We start from the raw sequence: 9041 nt of genomic DNA, 5'->3' as shown, positions 1-9041 counted from the left end.
TGAAGGGGTTCCTTTCTAGAAGGAACAAGTTTTTGGAACCTTTTCCTCAACCTAACCAGCCCCTCTACAGCAGTAGTGTCCCCATAACCACTACCTCCTTCTCTTTCAACAATTTCTTCCCCGTCAGCACTCTTCTTACTCTATAACACCATTGCCTCTATTTCTTCATTCAAACCAACAAGAGTGGGTGAAGTAGATCCAGACACTCTTTCTTCTTCCCTTCCCCTCACATCTGCTTCAACACCCTCACTCTTCTTTTCTTTTTCCTTCCATTTTTACTACCAATTTTGTCAGTACCAACGGTTTCTACACCAATAATCGAACCAACCAACACAAACCTAGTTTTAAGATTTTTTGCAATTTCAGAAGAAAGAGTAGAAGTTTATAACCTAGAAGTTACTTGTTTAGTTTCAGATGAAACTAGTTCTTCCCCCTCAGTCACATACTTGAAAGAATCATCAGATTTTTGAGGTTCTTCTACTTGACTAGTCTTTAATTTCTCATTCAACTTCTGGCCTATTTTTTACTTGCTACTGTTTTGTGCGCAATCATCTAGACATGCCTTTTCTTCGGGGTTTGGGTGTTTGAAGGTGTGGGTAAATGTTTTTTGTGTGGTGAAGAAGGATTTTCAGAATTCTTGGGGTTTTCGGGGGTGTTTGTTGATGTCACCGAAGCTCACACCAATAATATAGGTTGCGAGGCGGTCGATGCAATAATAAAAAAATGCGAGTCGGGGTCGATTTCACAGGGAGCTTGATGTGGGATTAGGTATATATCTAGTGTGAATGTATGACGTGCCTAAGATTACACTTCTACATTTTCAATTGTTGTTTCTACTTCTACTTTTATGCTAATGCTTGCAATTGTAAAGCTAAGAGACAATGTTTTTGGTTTTGGTAGTTTTTCAAGTTATAAAAGATCTAGGGTTACGATTTCCGCCTAGTCGGTTACCTAACTGATTTATAGCTTTAAGGCATATGGGTATCTCACGAAATGGTTATCTCACGAAACAAGTGATAAATGCTCAAGTCGGGTCTTAATATCTCTAGATTAGACCCTTTAATTGGGGCTATCAATTTCTTGAGTTCACCCCAATTTCTCGTTAGCCAAGTTTTCCTAGACTTAGTCTCACTTCCTCAAGTAGAGACTAAGTCAATTAGGCATGAATCAATGTTTGCAACCATCAATTCTCAAAATCAAGAAAGAATTAGGCTAAAATTCATATACCCAATCACAAATAAGCCTTAAATCAATCACCCATCAAGTATCCATACTAGGGTTGGGTCACAACCCTAGCTAAGGGTTTAGGTACTCATGGAAAATGAAGAAATTAAATAAGAAACTAAGATAAAATGCATAATAATTGATTAAGGAAAGAAAATCTAATGTTTAAATGCTAAACTAGTATAAAGTTGCCCAATACAGTAAATAATAACGGCTCTGAATGTTCAGGTGCACCAAACTTAACCTAAAAATGACAAAAAGATCTATTTATACCCAGCTGAAAATATCTGACAAAATTGCCCCTGCGAAGGTTGTGCGGTCGCACAATTCTGTGTGCGGTCCGCACTTTGAGACTGACTGGTGGGTATGGTTTTCTACGGTCACACAAAAGTGAGTTGCGGCCGCACTTCCTCTCATTGTGTGGACCCCACATATTTGAGTGTGGCCACACTCTTGCTCTTGGATTGGATCAGGGTCCCATTCTGCGGACCGCACATTTATTAGTGCGGCCGCATTTTGGCAACCTGCAGCCGCACAATAATAGTGAGGTCCGCACATCTTTAAGCTCCCAAACTTTAGCTCTCTCAATCTAGTCTTTTGTGGCCGCACAATAATTGTGAGGTCTGCACTCTATGAAGAAAATCTATCAGAGCCTCTTCAGAGTTTGCGGTCGCATACAACATTATATGGTCCGCACTGTATCCCTTTTTGGTTGTTGTCTAATTTTACTCCTTTTTGAGTTGATTTTCACTTCTTTGGATCGTTTCCCAACATTCCTGCAAGAAAGCACATTTCATTAGTTCTCGGGAGTATCTTTAAGCGTTTTTGAGCTAAAACGTAAGTAAAAGAGAGTAAGTAAGCGGTCAAAATCCCTACTTATCAACTCCCCCGAACTTAAGTTTTTGCTTGTCCTCAAGCAATTAAGGCAATTTCCTACCTCCACTAGAAAAAGGCTATTTCAGCTGGACTAAATTGAGTCAAACACAAATCAATTAGGACCAACAATTACTTACACGCTCATGAATCATTAACAAGCCTATGAATTGAATGTTAAAGCACAAATGGCTCTAATGTGACGCTTGAGCATCAAGGGTTGACTTTGTTCATCAAGGAAGATCGCACTTTCATGCAGGTCATTGTGGATCCCAAACTCCTCCTCCTATACACTCCGGAAGCTCATCTCACTCACGAATACAACAATAACAACAACCACCCAGTATAATCCCACTAGTAGGGTCTGGGGAGAGTAGTGTGTACATAGACCTTACCCCTACCCTAGGGTAGAGAGGCTGTTTCTGATAGACCCTAAGCTCTGTCCCTCCAAGAACTTCCCACATTGCTCTTGGGGTGACTCTAACTCACAACTTCTTGGTTGGAAGTGGAGGGTGCTTACCACTAGAGCAACCCACTCTTGTCACGAATGAATAATTCAATTCAATGACTCGAGAAAGATTTGCTTATCACTCTCAAAACAATGTCACAAGCCCGGCTCTAAGTACCATACGATTTCCCCTCATGTAGATCACCACTAATGAAAGCTCGCTCGACTTGAAATCACGTAGGGCTTTTTCGGCATGTAATGAAGGCTTTTGGACTAAGGAGTGAAATATCGGAATGGAATTGGTTCATCTTCCCTTTAGCACTTCATATTCTCTTTTTGGCTCTTACTTTGCCGACTCTTTGAGTCATTTTCTTTTCCCTTAGGAGGATTATAGGGAGTTGACATCACTCTTTCTTTGCCATGCTATTCATACTTTCCTTCTTTGTTGTCCATGCTTTGAACTTTTGCATTCTTTTGCATCTTTTCAACCCTTTCACATTACTCACTTTCTTTTTGTGTTTTTCTTTAGTTCTTCCTTTCTTTTTCTTTGCCTTTCCTCATCTTCATTTCTTTTCTCTCTTTTTTTTATTATTTTTTTTATGCCTTGAGACCATCTTTAAACTCCTCGTCTCTCCCCCAAACTTATGTTTTTGCCATTTGAATCACATGAGTGCTAAAGAAAGTTCGGGTGCCAAGAGAGAGTCACTATAAAATGGGTAAAGGCTTGTAATGTGGTTATCGAATAAGAAGGCTTTAGGCTCAAAAGGGTTTACTAAGGATGATATCATTGGTGGGCCATGGAAGGTTTCAAAACGGGTCAAGGAAAGCCTATAATCTCTTCTCAGACCAGGCTAACTTAGAATTTCACCTAGAAACACACTCAGGGCAAGTTCTAGACCACTCACACGGGTACTTGGACTTGTAACAAAATACCTCACCTCTCACACAACCGAATTGTCAAAGAGAAAAGAGTCGAGGGCCCAAAACAACCACATTCAAGATTTAAAATCACTAATTGTTCAACTAAATCACCCGATGATTGCCTAAGTCAACACAAAAGTCACAAGGTCACTAACTAGGGCTATTTCTTTACAAAAACTTATTTTTAACCGTAAGCGTGTAGTTAAGTGTGTTGGTACCAAGTGAAGCATGCTTGACCCTTATTTATTTATTAATACTAATTATTTCTACCTAATCATCAAAAACTGACTCGATCCCTTAAGAAGGTTGTTACGCCACCATCATTGGGAATAGCCACCCGGTTCACACAAGACCTACCTTTAGAAAGAACTATAGCATTAAGAAAACCAAAGGCTTATTGTTCACTAAAACATAAAAAGAAGCTAACAAATCAAAAAGAAGCTAATAAAGTAACTAAGAAGCTATACTATTAAGAAAACAAATTGAAGAAGCTATGACATAAAATACTGAAAGTAAGGCAACTGAATATACAAACCGAGAGGAATAGAATATATACAAGCGGGATGAATATATACATAATGAGGGAGAAAATAAAAATAAAGATAAAAGAAAAAGAGTATTAAAGTTATTACATGCCCAAATGTAATCAAATGTCATCACAGCCATCCAAAATGAACCAAAATAGGCCACCCCCCCCCCAGAATACGAATAAGCATTATCCTCAATGCTTAGCAACATCAAAACAGAAGAGGATAGAGAGTAAAGAAAACTCCCTATGTGGTCTTAGGGTGACTGGCGGCATCACCATCCTCCGTCTCCTCCAGCTGTATCTCATCATCACCGGGCTGAGGGACAACAGGGTTGGTGAGCATCTGAAGCATCTCCTTAGCAATGGGGGCAGTGAGATCTGGCTCGTCAGACTGGCCAGCTGGTGCCTCTACTGATGGTGCTGCTGGGTCAGCTGGTACTGAAGGACCTGTCTCCATCAGTAGGTCAAAGGGCAAATCACCTGCTGCTGCTATCTTCTTCACCTCCCTGCTCAAACTCTCCACTGCTTTCTTTGAAGCCTGAGATTTCCTCATCTTCTTCACCTGCTTGCTCAACTCCTCAATAGCACCCTCGTGAGCCACCAGAGTATCCATAATGGTCTTCTGGTTGTCTAGAATCTTCTTCAATATTTCCTCCACTAACAGAGGGACCTGTGGTGCTGCTGGGGTGGAGTACTGTACTGCAACAGTACTGGATATGTCAGACAACTTAGAAGTGGTTGTCTGCATCCAGTTGTTGAGGCTCGCCAAAGTCTGGGAGACTCGCAGCACAGTGAGAGGATAAGTGGATGAGGCTGGCACTAGTACTACATCTGATGGCGTAGAAGATGAAGATGGTGCCATGGTGACTATCCCGGTGGAAGGCCCGGCTGTTGTGGAAGGCATGGGAGCTGTAGATGGCTCAGCAGCAGTCTCAGAACCCACCACCGATGGCTCGTCAGACTGACTAACAGTGGTAGTGATATTACCCTTGAACTTTAGGTTGTCAGCACCCTGCAGGTGGTACCATGAGAAAGGCTTCTTGGCCTTTGCTTTTGTGTCATATGATCTCGGCTCCACCTTGGCATCATTAAAATACTCTGTGAGGGTGTTTGGGTAAGGGTAAGACTTTTCACTTTTTCGGACTGCCAATGAGATGTAATCCATGGTGGTGATGGTCCTCGGGTGGCCAAAATCTCAACTAGCCACGGGCGAGCTGCGTCACCCAGAGCCAACTTCTCTAGGTACTGGACTGCCTCCACGTCTTCGAATCCCACATAAGTGTTCAAAGAGCAGGAGTCAAAGCGGACTTTCAATTTTCTCACCTTTGTCACTTTTGTCGCCTTCTTGATGTGAGCCACGTTGGCGTAGAACTCCCTGACCAAGTGCTCATTTGTATCGATGACACTTGGGTGAACCACTTCCACCCCTTGCGCTCGTGGAACTGTCTAAGGACATTTGGATTATGAATATCCAAATCCTTCATTAAAAATTGTCACTCAAGTGTGAGCGACCTCTGGGGCCACAATTCTCGGAACCTGTTAAAGGTTGTCAAATTCACGAACCGATCCTCCCACATTTCCTTTTTCTTCGACCTCTTAAGGCCGCCCACTTGTGTGTCCACCCCTCTACCATCACACGGGATATTATTATCATCGACATCAATAGGTACTGGTGCCGGAGGATTAGGTGTAGAAAAGGGCTCGGAACCCTGGCTTCCTGCATCAGAACCTCCAGAAGAACTAGATGTAGGTTCGTCGCGCAATTGAAACGCCTAGTGGGTTGGGATGGTTAGGACTGGGCCTCTGGTTGGATCTCCATTGAATGACCCTCGGAGGCTTCCCTGGATGGGCCATAGGAATTGGATTATGAGGGCTATGTGTCCCTTCCTCTCCCGGTGGTCAGCTTTTTAGAAATGGGCTTCGATTGCACTCGCAAAGGGCGAGTGCATTTTCCTCTGCCTCGGGAGGGTTCACCTCTCCCTTTTGATGTATCTCCTCTACCACGTGATCTAAACATTGTCTGCAATACAAGGTACATAGGTTAGTTGAGTTCAAAATACTTCAAACATTTACAGAACAATTACAGCATAACAGTCATCAAAGGAGACAGTGCGGACCGCACAATTTTGAGTGTGACCGCAGACTGTCTAGTGCGGACCGCACAATTTTGAAGTGCGGTCGCACACCCTGAAGTGCGGACCGCACAATTTTAAGTGCGACCGCACAGGTCCAGTCCTTAGATATTGATTCTCTGAAGTTCACAAGTGAGGTCGCACACATGTTTATGCGGCCGCATAATTTTACTGCGAACCGCACAATTTTGAGTGCGGCCGCACAAATCCACTCCTGAAATACTGATTCTCTGAAGTTCAAAAGTGTGGTTGCACACCTTTTTATGCGGCCGCACAATTCTTTTTTGAGGACCGCACAATTTTGAGTGTGGTCCTCACTTTGCAAGCGTAACATTTACCCTAATCAAGTGGTCTGCGGACCGCACAAATTTGTGTGCGGCCGTATAATTTTAGCATTTACGACCGTAAAGTTAGAGTTCATGCAATTTTTCAAAATTTAGACATGGCATGCACGAATTAACATGATTAATGGTCTACCCAGTCCCTAATGAATATTTATGAAACAACCCACATGATTTTAAGCACCTTTGACTAACAATTGGCAATTTAGGTCTAACAATTCACACCACAAAAGAACAAAAACTAATTGAAATTTCAAAATCTAAAGATGTAATGAAGATACCAGTTATTAAAGATGCAGGTAAGAATCTACACTGATGAAATGAAGGAAGATTGTGAATTAATCGATCGTGCACTGTGTTTGCTTAGGGTTCAAGACTTCAGAGTGGAAAGGTGAGTAGTGTCTCGAGGTTCTATTTGTAGAATGACCAAGTCGTCCCAAACTTAAGACGAGTGCGGCCGCACAATTTTGAGTGCGGACCGCACTCTTTACCTGGACCTCAATGCAACTCTGCGGTCCGCATAAAAGTGAGTGTGGCCGTAGATTGTCTATGAATTTTGACAGGCCAACATCAGAGAACTTGCAATTTTTGTCTTCCAATTGTGCGACCGCACACAGAATTGTACGGTCGCAGAGTGATTTCTGCTGCTGCCTTTAGAATTGTGCGGTCCGCACAATTAATGTACGGTCCGCACAATTAATGTGCGGTCAGCACTCTTTCAATACTTGGCCAAATATTTTGACACAGTCCCTGCAATGCACATCCATTCCTGTATACACTTCAAAACTAGTTAGCACAAAACAAAGCCTATCTAATGAAAAAGAAAAGAAAAAGACACATGGGTTGCCTCCCAAGAAGCGCCTGATTTAATGTCGCGACACGATGCAGGTTACCATCAATCACTTGAAATTAATTAATGCCACAACGTGGCCATCATCAACTTTGCCAAGATAATGTTTCACCCGGTGACCATTGACTCTAAATACTTCATCATTCTTGTTCTTCAAGTCTAATGCACCAAAGGGTGTCATATGCACAACCTCAAATGGACCACTCCACTTGGATTTCAACTTTCCCAGAAACATCCGCAACCGAGAATTGAACAGTAGCACAAGATCACCTTCTTTGAACTCCTTGTTCCGGATGTACTTGTCATGGAGGTACTTTATCTTGTCCTTGTACAAGGACGAACTTGAATATGCATGGAACCGGAATTCATCAAGCTCATTCAATTGTGCCTCCCTTAAGTTAGCGGCTACATCCCATTTAAGATTAAGCTTCTTCAATGCCCACATAGCCTTATGCTTAAGTTCCACCGGTAGGTGACAAGCTTTCCCGAACACTAACCGATACGGGGACATACCAATCGGTGTTTTGTAAGCCGTCCTATAATACCAAAGAGCATCATCAAGTTTCTTTGACCAATCTGTCTGGTTAGCATTCATGGTCTTTGAAAAAATACTCTTGATCTCCCGGTTGGAAACTTCAACTTGCCCGCTTGCTTGAGGATGATAGGGGGTCGACACTTTGTGAGTAACACCATACTTTGTAAGTAATGTATCAAAAGCTTTGTTGCAAAAGTGCAATCCCCCATCACTAATAATGGCCCTTGGAGTACCAAACCTTGTGAAGATGTTCTTTTTCAAAAATGCCCCCACACTCCGAGCTTCATTGTTGGGCAAAGCCACGGCTTCAACCCACTTTGACACATACTCCACAACTACCAATATGTATGTTCCCACAAGAGCTTAAGAATAGACCCATGAAATCAATGCCCCACATATCAAAAATGTCAATCTCCAACATGGTGGTAAGGGGCATCTCATTTTTCTTATAAATCCCACCGGCCCTTTGACATTCATCACAACGCTTGACGAGATCGCTAGCGTCCTTGTAAAAAGTAAGCCAATAGAATCCACAACTCAACACTCTTTTTGCCGTTCTAGCTCCACCATGGTGACCACCATATGGCGATGAGTGGCAAGCTTCAAGAATTTCCATTTGTTCCTCCTCCAGTACACATCGTCGAATCACACCATCGGTACAAATCCGGAAGAGATAAGGCTCATCCCAATAATAGTCGAGGCAATCCCGTTTGAGCTTCTTCCTTTGGTTTGAAGAGAAATTATCCGGTACAATGCCACTCACAAGATAATTGGCAAAGTCGGCAAACCATGGCATCTCGGTCATAGAAATGGCTACGAGTTGCTCGTCGGGAAATGAATCATTTATCTCAAGGCTATCATGTAGCCTCTCCTCCTTCTCCAAACGAGAGAAGTGGTCCGCCACTTGGTTTTCACTAACTTTGCGGTCTTGAATCTCTAGATCAAACTCTTGCAAAAGAAGCACCCACCACATTAGTCTTGCTTTAGAATCTTTCTTGCTCATCAAATATCGAAGCGCCGCATGGTCGGTGTGAATAATCACCTTTGTACCCATCAAGTATGGGCGGAACTTTTCCATAGCAAAAACAATATCAATGAGCTCTTTTTCGGTCACTGTGTAGTTGACTTGTGCATCATTCATGGTCTTACTACCATAATAGACCAGATGAAAGATTTTGTTAATACGCT

Source organism: Nicotiana tomentosiformis, chromosome 12 (assembly GCF_000390325.3).
Source record: "Nicotiana tomentosiformis chromosome 12, ASM39032v3, whole genome shotgun sequence".
NCBI lineage: Eukaryota > Viridiplantae > Streptophyta > Magnoliopsida > Solanales > Solanaceae > Nicotiana > Nicotiana tomentosiformis.
The sequence above is the reverse complement of the archived record's forward strand: the minus strand, read 5'-3'. Positions refer to the sequence as shown.